The sequence below is a fragment of the Lepisosteus platostomus genome, chromosome 10, assembly GCF_059453375.1.
Source record: "Lepisosteus platostomus isolate fLepPlt1 chromosome 10, fLepPlt1.hap1, whole genome shotgun sequence".
Lineage (NCBI taxonomy): Eukaryota > Metazoa > Chordata > Actinopteri > Semionotiformes > Lepisosteidae > Lepisosteus > Lepisosteus platostomus.
Window position 1 is genome coordinate 53,993,352 of NC_142620.1, and position 17,318 is coordinate 54,010,669.

At 45.9% G+C, this 17,318-nt stretch overlaps 1 protein-coding gene and 1 long non-coding RNA gene across 6 annotated transcripts in view; one reads left to right on the plus strand and one right to left on the minus strand.

Annotated features, from left to right (window-relative positions):
• Nucleotides 1–4,458: 4,458 nt before the first annotated feature.
• The window catches only part of gdpd2 (glycerophosphodiester phosphodiesterase domain containing 2), a 31,258-nt gene continuing 18,398 nt past the window's right edge, over nucleotides 4,459–17,318 (plus strand). Inside the window, exons 1-2 of one of the 5 annotated variants that reach the window (XM_088597298.1) lie at nucleotides 4,490–5,588; nucleotides 16,765–16,856. The gene's annotated coding sequence lies outside the window, so the exon portion shown is untranslated. Of the gene's footprint in view, nucleotides 5,589–5,609; nucleotides 5,801–15,152; nucleotides 15,288–15,512; nucleotides 15,631–16,764; nucleotides 16,857–17,318 lie in introns of those variants that run through there. The other 4 variants (XM_088597299.1, XM_088597300.1, XM_088597301.1 and 1 more) reach the window with 4 other exon arrangements.
• Nucleotides 8,163–15,448, minus strand: LOC148654081 (uncharacterized). Its single transcript, XR_015924957.1, has 3 exons — nucleotides 15,319–15,448; nucleotides 15,049–15,202; nucleotides 8,163–8,597 (listed from the first exon to the last, which is right to left on the minus strand). It is a non-coding gene; the product is annotated as an uncharacterized LOC148654081 (long non-coding RNA).

Consider the following 17,318-nt stretch of genomic DNA (forward strand, 5'->3'; position numbering starts at 1 on the left):
CTCGCCTCCTCAGCTGCGCACAATCACACCATCACCTGTCTCTGATAAAGGTCATTCAGTAGTTAAGCTACTTCCTTGGGTTTCGAAAGGCTCTTTATAAATAAAATATATCATTAGAACTACTACAATCAGTTAATCGACATCCCGCCACAAGCATTTAATCAGAATCCAAAATCCGTATACTTCAGTTTTCTAGAAATACGCATGCTCTTTAAAGCAAACAGAGTGAGATGATAGCTGTTTCTTTTGCTGTTAAACGCATCTATGGGATTTACTTGAATTGCTCTTATTCTTCTTTGCTGTGAAGTGCTGTCCTCAAAAGCGTCCGTGTCAAATCAGTGTTGGCCACAGGTCTGGAGTTGGACCGAAAGTATTGAGCTGAACTGTAGATGCACAGGATCACTCCAAAGACCTTTTTTTTTCACTAGCTGGATTCATCAAAAATACTGGAGCCAGGTTAAAGGTATGACTGTTATTTGCCAGGTTGTCTTTTAGTCTTTCCATCTCAATAAAGCAGATAGGAAACTCTTTTTAAGTTTTTAAATCCCTCCATAAGTGTTTCCTGAGAACAAGCCAATCTTCAGTTTCCACAGGAAATCATACTCTTGGAGCTCTTAGCACAGATAGGCGTTGGAAAAACTCTGGTGATCTTTCTCGGATGTTAAAAGGTCACATCTTCATGGCTCCAGGTTCAGTTCCTAGTTTGTTGGTTGTTTATTGCTCTGTTTTATAGCCCACAAATCTTGTGCTCTGCCCTTTCCATACCTGGCAGAGGTAATGCAATTACAGTGTACGTCAGTTTAGCACGTTACAATCACTGCACAGTGTCAAGAAAACATGGTGAAACCAGGGCGATGATTTGGTCAAGCACAACGAGATTCAGGATCGCATGTCAAAATCCACGAAAAACCCTGCAGGAGATATAATCAAATGATTCCAGACCTCCCACAGCTGTTTGTTTCTGCTTGACTGGGGATTAGTGTCTGGTTCACTCCTGAAGTTTTGCCCCACGCCTTCAGACCACAGACCATGTGTCTGTGAATCGGTGCTGAATGAGCGAATCAGGAGCCGCTTGAATTCGATTCGTTGAATTTGCGAAAATGGGAAGTTTGTCTTCGTGCAAGTTCAAGTTGTAATACAGGTTTGTCTTAGTGAGCCGGCACTGAATGTGTGTCAGTGTTATTGCTAGAAAAACCGCATGCCCTGCCAACAGCCTTCTTAGCTTCTGCACTGGTCATCTGGTCAGTGTCCAGTTGTCCACAGCGACTGGACGCAGCCTGGGAGATGGAAAGTGCTGGAAGGTTTCGTTAAAGGTAACACAGCAGCAGGGAGAGTCACAATAACGATGAAAGGAAATAATACCATTCTGACACGTCCTGATTGGAAAAGTCCACTGGCACTGTCGCAGTTCTTGGGCGGTGGCTTGTTACTGTTTGATCACGTCGGGGTTTCAATGAAACATCCACCCCACTGGCGCAGCCCGTCCACAGGCTGAGCTCTGGTCGTGAACTCTCGTCTTTCTGTTGGGTTACAGCGCTAAACCCAACCAACACCTTAATAAAACACGTAGGAGATTGTTTCCTTGTACCAATAATCCGCGATAAATTCAAAGTGCGCACATATGACTGGCAAATACTGGCGTCTCTTATCAGATTTGGATCCAGTTAATATCTTGCAGAAATGTCACGCCTGCAGTATCTCAGTATCTATTTGCTCAAATTATTAACCCAGACAATGCGTTACTTAAACCCGCTGGTCTTTAACAAATTCCTTTAATTTGAGATTTTGATTATTTATAATCTGACGCCGAGTTAAAATAATTTTTGCAATTCGTTTTCCAACATTTGTCAGATTATAATTTGCAGGCAACCATTATAATTATAATTGATCGGATTAATAAAAGCTTCACGTGTTTTGTGGCAACTCATGGAGTTACAGTATGTACCTGTTATGACTTTGCAATCTACTTTGCATACTGTACTAAAAATACTGCACTCATTTCATGCGGTTACTCTGTGAGGAACGTAAGTGCACACTTACAGATTAATAGCCTGTTGTCTCTACTGGCGACACGACGATTAAAAGAAATATGACAATAAAAATAAACGTAATAGCCAATAGCTCATGTGGACTTTAAATGTTTTTACGACGCTCAAAACCACAAAAGCGAAGGTGAAATTGGTGCCAAGTGCCGATAAGGACTGAACAAGGTGAATTCCGTCTTCTAAACCCGTTCTTCCGTTTCCCGATGTTCTGAAAGCTAGTAATTCGTAGATTAAAAAAATAACCCAGAACGAATTCGCAGATTGTTTTCTAAAACAATCTGTTTCAATGTTTACACAGCACAGAATGATGCAAAGCCGTCACCTGACAGCGCAGCCTACTGTGAATGAGTATACGCTCCGCTCTTCGGCAGACAGGGCTGGGCAGCGGTGTGTCCAGCTTCACAGCGTTTTGCCTCGTTTTTATTTGAATGCGCAAGTGGTGTTTCATAATGGTTGAACGTTATGTTCTGCGCTGTAGTTTGTTTTGTTTCTTGATTTCTGACTTCTTGGTTTAACCTTGCCCTTGGCGATTCTGTATCGCGATTAAAAAGACTAAAACTCCCGCTACTTGCAAAACGAGACGAGCTGCATTGCACTGGATATCTTGACCCCTGAGAGTTCGCTTCTGAAGTCCCCGAAGCACAGTTTACACATGACGACTGAGTGTACAATACCGAGTTCTGCACCGAACCCTTCCACAGTTTACTGCACCTGCTCAGGTGCATACGCCTGCATACTTGTTGAACGCGTTTTCTTTCAGACAGCTTGGGGATGTGTGTAGCTGACAACAATTACAACTAACATATTCAAAAGGAATATTGTCAATAACGATGCAGACATCCTGTACCGAGGAAGGCAGAAAATACGTTTTGTTCATTCAGGATCTAGCGCGGAGGTCATGATTGCTGTAGTAATTGCCTTTTAAAGAGAAGTTTGTCGCCGTGTAATAAAGACCGAAAACGCTAAACACTATTTATACACCTTGAATGAAACACAGAAGCAGACTGAACCCGCTTATTCTTGCGTTTTGCCCCTCTCCAGTCCTCGGATCTCCAGCACCCTGACCACCGCCTATTGTTTTCCAGCCCCCACCACTTGCTGCATTATTTGGCGATGGGGTTGTGGGCTCCCATCCCTGAAGCCCAGAAACTCTCGGGCTACTGTACATTACTGGTCTGGCGCCGATCGGAAGCAGGCGTCTCTTTCTTGGATCTTGAATTGGAAGGAAACTGGATGTGCTGTGAAGCGGTTGCGCTGAAAAATTCCCAGTAGAATCGAGGCTACGTCTTACAGAGATGAGTTCCTTGCAAAACGAAGTGTCCCCCCTGAGCTCCGTTTTTCCCACTTTCAGTCTATTTTTGGGGGTCAGATCAGGAGAGGTTGGGGATGGACAGGTGTATGCTGTCCACCTGCAAGATTTTTCACAGAAAGTGCTGTCCACTTGCGCTTAGAAAAATCAATATTCTAATATAAAGATACTTTGTAATGATCCAGGCCGCTCTTTTTACATCTTAATTATGATACTTCAGGGTCATATAATTCTGTTCAGTAATATCAGAATTAAAAAAGTAAAACTTTTAAGTTCATTTTTCTTCTTTAAAAGTGCTGCTATGAAAACAATTTGTTACACCGTTCTGATTAATTATATTATACAGCCAGAAACCCCCCAAAAAACGACATTCACACGACAAAATATTAATATAATCCGTCTGCTGTGTAATTCATTTAAATATACTTGATATTTAATAAAATACGAAAATCGTATTTTATAGTTCTCTTACTGCAGTGATCTTTACAAAAGATTAAAATACGTTATGTACTGATGTAGCTTAGAAAAAAGGCGTAAACGTTTTACACTGTGCACAGAAACTCAGCATTCTTAAGCCAAAGACATGGGAAAATCGTTAAATGACAGACCTGCTGTTAGTTCTCCTTTTAGATTAGATTTCTATTTTTCAATTAACTGGTTTGCAAACACCTTAACTTGACAAATAAAGGGAATGTATATAATGGGAGAAATGCAAGCTCCTGGTATTTCAAGTCTAGCCATCTCCATGCCACCGCTGAGACCAAACAACAATAATGTTCTCTATTCTGTTAGCAATTTTTCTTTCAACAGGACTGAGTTTTTCAGTGTGTCTTAAACATCCTGTGTATTGAATAAGAGAGATAAGAGAAATGTAATTGTAAAACAAATGAATTATTAGATAAATATGAAATAGCTCCCAATTCCCTTTTCCTTCCTGCTGCAAGTAAAACAAACACAACCTCGGATGCAGTTTAACACAGGTGTGTAAATATTTTTTATACACTCGGCTAAACAAAGGCGAAAAATTAAAACCGACCCGTGAAAATGGGAGCCTCTAAAGCATTTTGGAACCGGGTTGCAGCTGACGGAGTTTCCATCTCGAGTTCTTCCCAGGCCAAAACATGCACATGTACTGTATACACTCACACACAGGAGAAAGGAAATAGGAGGGGGACGCTGGGGGTCTCAGATATGCTTCACAGGGGGAGATTCTTTTACACTGTTAAATGCTTGAGGACCGTCTCCCCTGCCCGTCCACACGCGTCTAGACCACTGTCGCAAGGTTATGAGGGTCTTTGTAACTAAAAGTTTTTTTTAATCCTGAGCCGCTTCTAAGACCCGGTGGTCGGGTCCCAGGATGCTTCTCTCAGTCCAGCAGCATCTGCGGGCTGCACTGGAGTCCCTGGTGTTTGGCTGTGGATCTAATTAACTCTCTCGTCCAATGGGACTTGTGTCTTCGCGACAGCGAGTGTATATCGTGAGTTTTCTGTGACGTCCAACTCGGGACACTCCCCAAGCGAGGGTAATGAATGTTTTCACATGCGGCGTTTTACACCGCTCGTTCAAGACTGATGTTGTCCGTATATTATTTTCGTATAAATCGTAAAACGCACACGCACAAAACTACGGTATGATAAATATCCCCGCGGTGTAATCCCATCTGTCTGGAGTGTCACTTCCTGCGTATTTCAGGTACCAGTAATACTTAAAAAAATGCTTCCCGAGTAAAAGTTATATTTTTCTTTCTCGGCTTGCCGAGCAGCTGACCCAGTTGCACACATCTTTCGCCTTCTGTCGGGAACCTGCCAGTTCCAAAGAGGATTTGCTTTCGCTCATGCTTTATTCACCTGTGCACATTCTCCTGCCGCGCACCTGAGGGCTCCAGCCAGCCCCACACGTGGAAGCCGAAGGTCTCCTGATACGCGGTACCTGCGAGTTCACTATTTCACTACACCTGTGGGGGGGTCACACCCAGCGAGTGCCCCATCCCGCGCCTTGTCCGCCCGGGGGTGGCCCGTAGCCCTCCATTCACCGAGCCCCATTAGCATGCAGCTCACAGGCTGACAGGATTGCGAGTGTCTGCGAGAAGAAAAGAAGTGGGGGAGAGAGAGGGGGCAGAACCAGCAGCGGGCGAGAGCTTGTTCAGACACTGACAGCGGTCCCAGCCCACGACGAGCCGCAGCACCTGGAGACCTGAGCGCACGAAGTCGCTCGGCACGCACGGCTCCGGCAAGGTAAGAGCGGCGCAAACGAACTTTGTGTGTGTGTGTGTGTTATGGAAGCAGTCGTGTGCGTAATTCAGGGGATTCCGTCTCTGAAAAGGTGAAGAAATAACTTAGGAAAGTACGGTGAACGGAAAATTTTTACGGGAGCCGGCGACGATACACGACTTGAAAACATCGTGGACTTTAAAAAACGAACACCGAAACAGGAGCTTTGATAACAGGTATGACGGCGGCAATGCCACGATAACGAGACGGTTTTGGTTCATTATGCGCTAATTCTGTCACTGTAGCCTGCGATGTGGTTTAAAAGGAGGCTGTCAGTACACAATACCTGAAATGAGCAAAACACGAGTTTTGAATTTAAAAAAAAAGCGGTGTCAAATGAATATTATCACAATGATTTCTGATAAATTGGACCGGTGACCGGGACAATCCAAACACATTTTTTGTGCTGACGCTGCCCGGCCGAAGTCGGCGGCCGAGCTCCGTCTGACTCAAAGGGGGATTCGGCGTCAAACCAGGCTTTGGCAAAAGCTCACGACTACAGCACTTCCGTAACTTTCAAATAAGGTGTTTAAATTCGGAGTGTTAAAGCGGTTTCATGACCGATATTGCCAGCGTGCACAGCATCTCCCGAGCGTGAGGGGGGAAGTGGGCACCGGCCCCCCACACGCATCAACCGCCAGCGCGCTTTGAGGAGCGATCGACGGTTTCGGGGGCATATTTATTAATATCCAGATTGCTTTTAAACTCTCCTTTGTAAACACTCTTAAATTCAGACTAGTAATAAACCAGGTTATTATCGCTAAGGAGTTACTGAAGCATTTACAGATATCGATAGGACATTACTATCCAGGGTAGAATGTTGAAATATGTTAAGGCTGTTACTTCTGGGTGCTGATCTATACGTTTTAATAACAGTTTTGCATATCGACCAGTCAAGAAAATATGTTTATAAACGCAGGATCGTAATTCATTTTGTGCACGTAGTGCATTTAACTTCAGTAATGAAAGCTAATGTCTTCCTGTAATATAGTGCAAACATGCGCTCTTACTGTGTTAGTCCAACCCTAAATGTGTAAGACTGCGTTTAACTCCTTGTGCTCAGCCGGTGAGAAGGTCAAACGAAGAGTTAAAATAATCTACCCTTACAATCGGTGCATAAACGTCAAACCACTATATACAGCAGCACGAACAGCGCACCTCTTAAAATGAATACTATCACGCATTAATAGTATTTTTACGATTAATACTAACAAATGATGAGTAGTTTATATGATTAAGTCTTTATCGTGACGCAAAATCTCAAAGAGGTTTAAAATAAACAATACACGTGAATACCTAATACCATAGAGAGCTACAGTAAGTCTTTTTTAGACATGAAAGAGCACACGCACTTGCAAGTCACGAGTAAGCAGTCACTAAAAGTTCCCAGTGGAAAGAACAGAATTGCAGTTGCACAGTCTTGGGAAATGATTGGATTTTTCCTCACACTGGGAAGCCCAGTGAATAACAGAGAGGCAGTGCAGGACAAAGGAGGCAGCCTGTGCTTGAAAACGGGTTTGCGGGAGGGAAGGACAGCATGTCACGGACGTCCAAAGGGACTACCCGAGGGCAGCAGGAGAGTGGAAAAAGACCCATATGCGTAGCGGCGAGACGGGAAAAAGGCCCGGGCTCGTAGTGCAGAGAGTTCAGGAATGTCGTATAGAAACCAATGCCCTCAGGTAGCGGACGTGGGGCGACCTGGTGCTAGGCGGGTCTCAGGACATCCGAACGTCAATGCTGAGCCATGACAGAGTGCAAGACCAGGAAATAGATAGCCCAAGGGAAAGAGAGGGACAGGAAGGACAGCAGCCCGGAAACTAGGGACAGGACAGAGAAGGAGCGTGACAGCAAGGTGCCTGAGCCTGTGCTGGAGATGGAGCTGACAGCTCGAGGCCAGCGGGAAGCTGGTCCGGACGGGACTGTTGCGAAGCGTAGATCAGGACCCCGTGCAGACGGCAGAATCCGGGAGGGAGTGAAACAGGCACGGGGAGGAGGCGGTGAGGAACTGGGCAGGCTGACGAACAGGGGGGCGTGACGACTGTGCACGGGTGCTCAGGGGGGTCCAAAGGGAAATCCGGGGTGAGGTCCAAAGGTCCAGTACCGGGTGATCCATCCAGGACAAAACAAGACACAGTTAAAATCCGGTACGGGATCCGGTGCAGGGAGAGGGAATAAAAAAGGGGTAACAGGACCAGGCGCTCTGAGCCCCAGACCCAGCTGGGTCAGGACACCGATAGGAGGCCTGTGCCCTCAAGCCGCGGGCGTAGGGCGACTTGGTGGTAGGCGGGCCTCCGGGTGTCCGTCTTCCGATGCAGAGCCCGGAATAGTGGGAGCGTTTGGCTTATATAAGGAGGGTCTGGATGGGAGGCAGGTGCACAAAAATGCACCTGTGAAAGCACTAAAATGTGAAAGAGCCGGAGGGATTGCAATCGTGACCGGGACTGGGCGACAGGTGTGAAGTACCTGGCTCAGGAGTGTCGACCCTCAAACAGGGCTGTGGTTGCGCCTCAGGAATAAACATCAAACTTCAGCCAAAGGTTTTACTTCTCTGCGGGTAACGAATTAGCCTTTTTTTATTAGCTGCATGCGTACAGGGCTTGACGTCAGCTCAGAGGGCCACGGCAGTGTGGGAGAAGGCATCCAGTAGGTGTGAGCAGCCCAGGCGAGAGCTGTTCGTGCCTGAGGGTGGGGGGTGGGGCATCGCTAATAGTTATAACAGGTTGGGTTGACAAACATGGGAAACCGTATTTTTTAATTAGGAGGGATGTGTCCAGTCTTGCCTTTCTTAACTTCTGTTTTTAATTTGAATACGGTGCTCTCCCACGCTGAGGTTGTCGTAGGCGTAGGTGTAGGCCAGAACAGGGAAGACACCTGCACAGCACTGTGGTCCTTTAGCTTGGACCCAGCGGGAGGGAAATGGGAAGTCTGTCATCTGTGGAGTTGCACAGGGAATCAGGCCCGTCCCTCTCAAATCTGAAATGAAATGCACGAAGGAAATTAAAGATCAACATATATATCCTGTCGGTTTAGTGCTGTATTCCACTAGGCATTCAACAGCCCACCGTGTGTGGACTATTTTGCTATTAAGAACATGTGTTCTGCCCAGGCTCTTGTACTGTAGTTGTGACACTTGGGAATTGCACACACATCAGATGCATAAACACATCGCTTTGGTCTGGTTCGGGAAATCTAGCAACTGTATATACAGTATGACATCTTTCAGTGGTGAGAGTTACTGATGTGGGTGATGAAGTTTTCAAAGTCTTACAAAACTGCTGCTGTTTCGAGATACGTGGACAGTTGACTAGGTCACAAGTTTAATGGTTTAACAGATGTCTGACATTTGGTTTGGATTTTGTACATTAGGCAGTGGCACGTACGTAGAGTGACGTAGAGTGACAAAGTCGTCCAGGATCCTAGAGAGTGTGATTGCTTACAGCTGGCTGGACCCAATTTATGATTTGATTTCACTTTCATAGCGGGTAGTAGTTCATAATTAGGGCATGCTTCTTTGTTCAAAACCATAAACATTGCAACCAAGGCAAGCTGCTTTTCACTTATCTCCACAGCTGTGTGTTCTGCCTCATCATCCCTTAAACCCAGTTCAAAGGTGATGCTGATAACTTATAGCAGAGCCCTCCTGTTGCCAAGTTGATATACAGTGCGATACTGTTTTTATACGCATATTTATCTTTGCCTGTGGAATGCGATTTCCCTGTGATTATTTGCTTGTTAAGGAGAAGTATGTTGTTATAAAAGAAACAATGAACACTGTGGTGTGGAGGTTCTGAACAAATTGTTATTAATGTTCTGTGAACGTAGAGAAACCATGAATACAGTACTTCCCAGCACTGGAATCAGACACATCTTGATAAATCTCGTCCGATACTGAGATGTGACTGCAGCGCAAATTCCCTCTTTGATACCGGACTTTCCTTTGTGGACTACAATGAACGGAAGCCCGAGACAGTCTAAACTAGATCTGAGAAGTCCAGGAGGATCTGAGGTGAGGGAGATAGCATCCCTGGTGCTTTTGGACTTCCTGCCATGAGCTCTGTTGCACAGCCAGGGCTCTAAAGGAGACTTTCCCTTTATTTTTCTTCTTTTGTTTGAGACGTTTTTGTTTATTTCCTCGTTTTGGGTCGGGCTCTCAGCCATTAGGCGCCCTCAGTGGTTCTGTCTGTGAACTGAGAAGTGGCTTTACGAGCCAGTTTAGTCCTCTCTCGTTCTCCGCTAGAAAGTAGGTTGAGCCCGTCGGCCGCGGGTTCAAGCCTAGGTATTGTCAGTGTGACTGGGAGCCCCCAGGTGGTTGTGCATAGTTGGCTGAGTGTGGCTGAGGGTAGTGTGGGTTCAGCCAGGGCTCTCTCAGCTCGCGGCGCCCCCTGTGGCCTCCCAGTGCAGTGCCTCTCCTCCAATCAGCACAGATCCTTCTGCACAGGTCTTCGAAGAGCAGGGGCTTGAAGGTTTGGGTTGGAGCAGGCTGCAGATGTCAGTCCCTAGGGTGTAGTCGCTGTGAGCCCTGTGAGCCAAGGCAAGGAAAAACAAGCTGCTGTGAGAAGCTTCTGTGTCATGAAGCAGATTGCCAAACTCTCGTTAAACCAGACCAGTTTGTCCCCTTCTCCACAACCTGCGGCTGTTGACAAGTGAAAAAGAGCTGGAGGCTCTGTACTAGTGCACAGTGCCACAGCAAGCACTACTAGAGTGCTGTGCACCATGGCTTTAAAGCATGGTGATGTCAATTTGCCTTAGAGAAGTAATCTGGTAAATACAGATTAATAATCAACTACTAGCCACAATGCTCTGAAAGCATTACGTGCACAAAGAATACAAATGCGAGCTGAAAATTTCAAAACTGTTGCAGTTAAGATTAGTAGTAGCGACCTTTTGAAACCTATTAAACAAAATGAGTGTTTATATCAAAGTACAAGGGTTCAGAAATGGGCTATCCCTGAAGAATGGTACCCTTTCGTGTCCTTGCCCCCTCAATGAGTGTTTTGTGTTGCTTTGGAAGTATGCAGCTCTGAAACAGTCCTCATCACTGACAGCTGAGGGGGCCGTAGTGAAGGGCTCTTTGTAATGGAGCAGTTGGATTCTGCTTTAAGAATAAATGACATTGATGGACAGTTCTTTGAAACTGCTGGATGTGATCACTATGGCTCACTTGTGTGCTTGCCCTTTTTGTTTTCATAAGAGGCTTCTGTGCTTGCTAAAAGGATGGACAGTCCTTTGTGCCAAGTACTAATGGGACCATTATGTTATAGCAACAGGAGCTTTTGAATGATCCAGTGAATGGCTAATGATAAACTTCAGAAACAGGCCCTTGCTCAGAAACAATAAGCACTACATCTTCCATCTCCCAGGCAGAAACGTTTTTTTTTCTAGCCACAAGTTGATTGAATGCTGAGGTTCAGTGGAAAAAGGTTTGACATGTTATTACTGGTTATGGAGTTGTCACAGTGGCAATGTGGAAATTCCTTGTGTTTCTTATAAACAGGAATAAAGACATCCCACTGTCACACTTCCCTGAAACTGCCTTCATGATTATGTTATGCATGTGTAATGAACATGCTGTCACGCTCGTAAACCCCTCCTCTTAAGGACGCTCCAGCCCTTCCTAGTTTTGTTCTCATCTCCTGCACCTGCCTCCGGTTCCTGTCGCCTGTCCTATAAAGGCCTGGCGTTCCTGCCAATCTGGGCTCAGCTTTGGAAGATGGACGCCCGGAAGCCCGCCTACCCGCGAATCCAGGAGCGACCTGACGGCACAGGCTTCATGACGGCATCCTGACCATCTGGGTCCGGGATCAGGGAGCGTCTGGTCCCGTTTCCCCCCTTTTTATTCCCCCGACCCTTTGCCGGATCCCGCTCCAGCTTTTAACTCTGTTCGTCTTTGTCTTGGATGGACCACCCGGCTCTGGACGTTTGCTTCGTCAAGGATTTCACTGTGGACATCCTTTGGACTGTTTGCCTCTGACAACCCCCCCAAACACCAGCGCACCGTGGACACGCCCCCTGTTTTCCTGTTAGCCCCTTTGCATGCTCTTTTCCCCGGGTTTTCCTCACTCCTCTCCGGATTGTGCTGTCTGCATAGGGTCCAGAAAGAACGCTACGTGACGCATGCTTTTTTCTTCTCCACAATCCCCAGCTGCAGTCTAAAAAGAACTAAAAACCCAACTGAATGCCCTGCTCTAGTGCACAGTAGCACTGAGCACAATGGTCTGTTTGGAATTTGCAAAAGAAAATAAGATTCTTCTGCAAAGATGTTTTTACCAGGAAAACGTCACAGTTCTTATTTTTTTCCCAGTACAGACATAGCTGCTCTGGCATGGACATGTGGCACACTGTTGAAATAGCAGGTGACTTTAATAAGTAGCTGGAAATCTATCTCGGATAAAAATGACTAAATAGAGGGACATACTGTAGTACACAGAATACCCTGAGGGAGCTGTTTAAACCAAACCTACACTGTCAGTGTCTCTGCATTCCAGTTAATTACAGTTTGTTCATGCAGCCTGTGGTGTGAATCTCACTTTGTGAAAACTCAGGTGAGAGGAATGAGCCCAAGCCCAAAAAAAAACGCAGCTTGATCGCAGCACGAACTGGCCCGCCTCGGTCTCAGAAGATCAACAATAAGACTAAAAAAGAATCTGCCTTTAAAGAGATATGGCTCTGTGAAATGCAACACCAAGCTGATGAAAGATTTGCTTTGATTTCATTGGGCCGTAGGGCAAAATGGCTTTTTGCAAGGGTTTCAGTTGCTGCACGAGAGGATCAGTGTGTCACACAGAACAGTAAATCCTGGAGACACTGAACCTCCTTGTGGCTGCCCGGGGGTTACTGGCACTGGAAAACATGGGCTTGATCGTCATTCTCTCGCAAACAGAGTGCCCTGTGTGTGGTGTGGAGGAGTCCAGGTCAGGCTTCTTAAGTCTCTTCCACAGCAGTTGCCATGTTAAAGGTAAATTATAAGTCCTATGATTGCAGCATCGAAAAGGTGTTGAAAAACTAACCGTCCTGAGAGATTGTGGTGAAACTGGAGAATTCTGTTTTCTTGTTAGGCAAAGAGAGTCTTGCTCGTAGCACGTGTTAATGGTTGGCATCATTAGCTACCCTTTCCACATCCCCTGTTTTTTCTGTGAATCAATGTTGTCCACAAGTCCTACCTGAGCCCAGTAACATAGAGCTCCTATATTGAAGATCTAGGACACAATCTAATGGAGTTTTTGCATTGGTTTCCAGTCCCAAGAAGGGGGTTGCTTGTCTATAATTACTCCAAGTGTAATACTTCAACTGTGTGACACAATACGACTCACGCAGTGTAATAATAATTCCTTACACTTATATAGCGCTTTTCTGGACAACACTCACAGCACTCAACAGGTAATGGGGATCCCCTCCATCACTAACGTGTAGCCCCACCTGGATGATGTGACAGCAGCCAGGGTGTATCAGTACTCTCACCCCACACCAGCTACAGGTGTCTGTGGGGAGGAGTGATGAAGCCAGTTCAGAGATGGGGATCATTACTAGGCCATGACTGGGTGAAGGCCATGATAAAGACCCCTGGGGAAATTTGGCCAGGACACCAGGTTTAACAGCCCTACTTTGTTTTAAGAAACTCCCTGGGATTTTTAACGACCACAGAGAGTCAGGGCCTCGGTTTTACATCTTATCTGAAGGACGGTGCCTTTTTTACAGTATAGTATAGTGGGGCTTTAGGACCCACAGGGTGAGCGCCCCCTACTGGTGCCAGTAACACATCTTCCAGCACCGACCTTAGCTTTCTCAGGAGGTGTCCCATCCAGGTACTGGCCAGGCCCACTCCTGCTGAGGTCCAGTGGGGAGTTGTTCTTTGTGTTGCTCATCAAGTAGAAAGTGAGGAGCAACTTCTTGAATGGAGGAATTGTTCTGTTGGACAGATAATTCTTAAAGCTCAGATTAATGGCCAAGATCGAGGTCCCTTTAAAATTCTATTGGATGCTGAGATAGAAGAGCTCAGTGCAGAGCCAAACATCTCTTATAACTTCGTCAAAACACATAGTTTCATTGTTAATCATGTGCACCTCCAGGCTCTGTGTATACAGTAAGTGTCCGTCTTGAAAGTACATTGAGGCGATTAATGAATCATTTTCATTTCTGACACAATAAACAGGCATTCCTTAGCATTTTCAAAAAGTATGGTAAGTTATTTGAGATTTCTACCTAGGAATAATAAAAAGTACATGACCATCTTTGTTCTGCTTTCAGACAGTATTGGTCTTGTGGAAATGCAGATATTCCAGGTGTAGAAGCCTATTTAAATGAAATGCTTTTGAGTGTAAATGTCTCATTGGAAAGTTATTATGGCAGAATCGTTTTAACCCTCCAGATACACTCCAACCCGTTTAACACAACCGTAACTAAACCTGCTGTATTTATAGTGTTTTTTCACGTTTTCATGAACTGGAACAATCTCACATTCATACACAGCTACTCAACCGCTTACAAAAAACCTTCGTTCACAAAGACCAAAGATCTGTGAGAGATAAATTGATCTCCTTGTTGCTGCGAACGTTCTCAGCACACCCCGTAGGTGCTGTGCGTGAACTGCAGCTCATTAAATCAGCCCTTATTTATTTATTCAGCGAGCAGGCCCAGAAAACCTTTTGTAATCGTATTGGAATTCATGTTCGTCATAAAAAAAAATAACTTCGCTCTTATCTGTCGAATAACTGTACGCTCCTATACCCACAATTTGCATTTCAAGATGTGGTTCGGCATCTCAACCTGAAGAAACCCTTAACTGTTGACTACCCCCCGTGCTCCGTGCTCAGTGGCCCCTGACAACGCCAGGAGTGACGAAGAGAAGGACATTGAGCGCGGTCTTCCTCCGTGGGTGCGCTTCTGTGCCACGTCCGAGGACGAACTGCGTGCTTCTGACGAGGCGATCTCATTCCAGCAGGAAGAGCTCAAAAAGATTATCTCATCAGGCTCTCACCCTAATAATGATAATGAAGAACCTATTAAAATGAACGATTCCCCCTCTAATCTCCTCACAACGTGTCCATCTTTTGGGCCGTTCGGCGTCTCTTAACTGATGCGGCCCACGCAGGTGCGGATCGCGCCCCGGGTCAGAGAGAAGACGCAAATACAGGCTTCAGATAACCTCAGGGGACTTCCTCGGCTAGTTGCCAGTACTCCAGTGTCTTGCACTTGCCTGCCTACCGTGCGCAGGTAAACGAGACTGAACCGCGGCGCCAGACTTGAAACTGCTCGGCAAGAGGTCGAGCTGGAATGAAGGCATTGGTTACGGGCGGCACCTGGGAAATGATTTAATGTGTTTTCGTTTTACGCGCCGCGCTCACGGGTTTTGGAAAACCACCCGGCACGCGCTCGCGGTAAATTGGGTTATTCCTCCGCTTCCTGATACTTAAATGCCCCGACCTACCGCTTCCCTCGTTTGACGTCGCTCGTTTTTCACTTGCGGTTTAAAGACGGCGTACAGAACGCTATCGTGCGCTTTTGCTGTTGAAGTCCACCTCCGATCGTGGCCAGCCGGAGCGGGGGACGGAAACTGCGCCGGTGAGCGCTCAGTGTCAGACCTGATGAAGGAATAAGGGCACATGGGGCGAATGACAATTACCGCTTCACAAGTACAAACCTGCTGAACGGCAGGAATTTAATAAGGTACAGTCTTAGAAGCTCAATCAGCTCTTACCGATTTGAAAGTTGCCAAGTAGCCAGGGTGTGTCGTTTAATGGAAAAAAAAGCGACTTAAAATCAGTCATTACCAGCGGCTTCGGGGTCTGGAAGGAAAAAAAGAACTCGAAAGAGATTGTGAAATTCCCTTTGTCTTTGTGAGCTGCAGCATGCTGGCATGCGGATGATATGGTTGGCTTTTTAATGTCCTGTTCTGCTTGATTCACATCTTGTTGCGTTTCCCGTAAGAGCTCTCTCGAGTTATATCCTCGAAAGCGATCCCACTGTAATAAGCGACCCGATCTTGGGGATCCCACCGCGCTGGATTCAGGTAATCACTTGGTAAACCACTCCGGCTGGTAAATTACTTTACACTGACAGGAGCTCCTGATTAATCTTTCCTTCTGTTTTCATTCCTTGTTCAGCTTCGCAAGCTTGGCAGTTTCTCAAGAGGTGTGAAAACCATTATATAATTCTACAAGAAATTGCTGTGAGAAAAAGCAGATAATAATGTCTCTATGTGTGAAAGTTTTAATCACTCGTGGGTTTTTGTTCCTTTCCTTGATTTTTGGCCAGGTGTTTGCTCCATATTTGAATGTACAAAGTCTGTTGTACCTTAAATTTTAATGGGGCTCCTGAACAGGAGCTCCCCCGAGCCTGCTTCATAAATGTGAATGTTTAAAAAAATAACTTTGAATTCTTTCAGGAGTGAGAAGACCTCAATCTAGCCACAGCTTAGTGTGCAGCTAAGAGGGTTTTATCCATCTGTCTCCTGCCCTTCGGCCCTGTAGTGAGTCTTTCTTTGTCAACCTGATATGCACGGCAGGGTACACCATGGATTGGATACCAGTCTGTCACAGGGCAGACACCCAGACATCAGTTAACCCACCAGCCTGTCTTTAGACTGTGGGAGGAAACCAGGGCAAACCCATGCAAATATGGGGGAGAACACACAAACTCCGTGCAGATAACGCTCCAGGGCCCCAGCACTGCAGGGCAACAGTGCTAACCACTGCGCCACCTTGATGACCCCCCTAATGAATTCAATTACAGTCGGTTCTCACTCCTCCACCTGATGCTTTGCCAGTGTGGTCGCTGGCGCCTCATTGTCATGCCACCCAGGTGGGGCTGCGCTTCACTGCTGGATGAAGTGGCATGAGAAGCTCTGTGCAAATGTAAGCAAACAATTTTGACCCTGTGATCAAATCAGGACGAACCATTAAAATGTATAGAACTACGGCATTGCTGCAGATGGGCAGTGCTTGATTGAAACTGGTGCTGCACCCTTCGGTGCAGATTGCTTTGGTAATGCTCTGTGGGGAACTGCAGGGGATTGGTAGTGCTCTTTGGAGATGGAGACCGGCTGTATCAGACAGAAAGCAGCCCTGAGAGGAGGTTCCCCTGCTCAGGCAGTGAGACTGGGAGGTCCTGGTTCACAGCGCAGGCCCTCTGCTCTTCACAACAGGTACATGACGTAGACAGGGGGCGTGAGGAGTCGACCCGCAGAGTGTGCCGGTGGTGCTGAGGGAGATACAGAGGGCGGCAGACACAAGACAGGTGAGATTTTACTGACAGTACCTACAAACGTGACAAGGCTGGCAATGAACTGAATTCACTGTTCTTAATATTCTGAGAATGCCGTTTGGCCAGACAGCTGGTTCTGCAGAAAAACAAGAACCGTTATTTTGCTGTTATTTTGGGGGTTATTGTTCTGTTTTAGATATTCAATAAAAATGATCTGTTGTCACTTCAGTAGATATTGGGGGTCTGCTAAACTCTACTCAACTCTGGGGATCTGACCTGAGGATCCATGTAATGTCTAGACCCTGGTCTCCAACTCAGGAAATAGAACAAGTTATAGTTTTTATAGCACCTTCGAATTACTGGTTCTTAATGATCATGACCATACTATTGTAAAAATAAAAATAATTGTATCTGTGTGATAAAAAAGGCTTTGCCTTTCTAGATGTAATAGCTGCTGCTTTAAAAAAAATAAGGTAAACTATTGACTGTATTATA